We start from the raw sequence: 2,087 nt of genomic DNA on the forward strand, positions 1-2,087 counted from the left end.
ACCAGTTCCAGGTACTTAAGCCCCTACAGGGAATTCCTGGGATGTGTAGTCTTTAAGATACTGGTTTCCAGAGTTGAATAGTTTGTAAAAGAAAAAGGAATCGTTGCCACAAAAAAATGAGAACTAAAATACTCCAGCAATGAATGCTTTAAGAATGGTTACAGGAAATGCTGTTGGCGGGAGACTCCAGCATAATAATATGCTTTTGAATAATATTTTTTAATTTTTCATCTCACTTTATTTTCAAATACACTTTATTTAAAACAATACCCTTTCTGTGAGGATGATATCAGTATTAGGAAATCCAATTATACAAATACACTACATTTTATCTGGAGCACATTGATTTTGGTGAAACACATGAAGTGGCACTAATTACAAGTTACTATACAGTAATTAACACAAACCACAGACCTTTAACTTTGCTCGGCTGCATGGACTTGGGTCTCTGACCTGGTACATTCCCAACACATTTTTGCCACGCTGGGTGCCAGCGCCAGAGCTATGTCAATGAAATCTGCAGTGATGACTCACCAGAGTCCCTGGCAGCTGACAATGACAGGGAGGTCACGCTAGTTATAAAGTGGTTACAGCCTAGTTCACGAAAGTCACCAATGGTTTCTTTTCTAGGAAAAAGAAAGAAGAACTTCCTTGAATGAGAGCTTGTGGGTCTGTGGGGACTGAGAGCCATGTCAGCTGGAGCTCATGGTGATCATGGGGTCTTCCAACACTGGTAGCAAGGTGACTTCTGATTTGTAATCTTAGGTAAATTACAGGTGGTGGAAAAGACCAGCCATCGCCCACTAAGATTATAAACAGCACTTCTAAATGAAAGGGGTGGGGGGCTGAGCTCACAGCAGCAAACACCGGTCAATGCTCCCAATTCTGCCCTTACTGGCTTGCAGAGTAGCGCTGGCGGCCATTTCAAAAACCTCCCTCACCCCCTCTTTGGTCTTTGGTGAACACTCCATGTACCTAAAAGCGCCAATCCTGTCTGCCATGTCTTCTGGTTTCACAGGCTCCTGCTTCATCTCGGCCAGCTCCCGCAGAGTTTGCGCATCATCCCGAAGGTCCTTCTGGTTCCCAACCAGGATGATGGGCACGTTGGGGCAGTAATGCCTGACTTCCGGGGCCCACGTTTGTGGGATGTTTTCAAAACTCTCACGATTGCCAATGGAAAAACACAGCAGGACCACATCGGTGTCCCTGTAGGTGACGGTCCTCAGGCAATCATAATTTTCCTGTCCGCTGGTGTCCCACAAAAACAGCTCCACCTGCTTTCCATCCCCCTCCACTTATGCCACGTTGTTCTCAAACACTTTGGGGGTGTAGCCCTCCGGAAACCGGCCAGTGCTGAAGATGATGAGCAGGCAAGCCTTGCTGCTGGCGTCATCCCCAACAGCCACCAGCTTCTTCTGGAGCAAGGGCAAGTCTGACATCTGTGGCCGGAAGCTCCGCAAAGCCCCTGGAACTTTCAGACAAAAGGCACCTGGCGACAAACCCCCGTCTGCGAGGACACCCTCAGAACTGGCAAGCTGGGAGGTCCGGGCTGGGGTAGAGGAGGCGTCCGAGGGCAAAGCCAGACGACTGACAGATGCCTGCCGCCTGGGGAGTGCACGCCGGGCGGTGGCAGCGGAAGCAGCTAATTTTGTTAAGGTAATAAAAGTGGGAACTTTGACCAAAACTGTTCGTAGAGATTTGTCTGGGGACACGTCAGGACCCCACCTGACTTTGATCTCTGTTGACCTTCCCACCCACCAAAAAAAAAAAGTGAAAATAGGGCCTCTCCGGTGGCTCAAGGGGTTAAGTCTCAGCACTATGAAGCTATCTGCAGCCTCTGCAGCACAAGTTCAATCCCAGCCCAGGGAGCTACCCACATGGCGCAGCAGACCTGTCCTGTCTCCCTGGCTGCTCCCCTCAGCCACCTATTCTGCTCCCCACTCTGGTGAATCCTCTCACCCCCATACCTCTGGCCTGTACCCCAGCTCTTGTATGCATAAAGAAATAAAATTAATCTTTAAAAAAATATAGGAAAATAGCCCACAGTGGAAACTGCCCTGCTCCCCACGGCTGAGTCCCTGCCCTCA

At 49.0% G+C, this 2,087-nt stretch overlaps 1 pseudogene; it reads right to left on the reverse strand.

Annotated features, from left to right (window-relative positions):
* Positions 1 to 641: 641 nt before the first annotated feature.
* LOC119258264 (transforming protein RhoA-like) lies at positions 642 to 1,439 on the reverse strand (annotated as a pseudogene).
* Between the last annotated feature and the right edge of the window lie 648 nt (positions 1,440 to 2,087).

The sequence above is a fragment of the Talpa occidentalis genome, unplaced genomic scaffold, assembly GCF_014898055.3.
Source record: "Talpa occidentalis isolate TD23 unplaced genomic scaffold, MPIMG_talOcc4v2.1 talOcc4.4, whole genome shotgun sequence".
In the NCBI taxonomy this organism is placed as follows: Eukaryota; Metazoa; Chordata; class Mammalia; order Eulipotyphla; family Talpidae; genus Talpa; species Talpa occidentalis.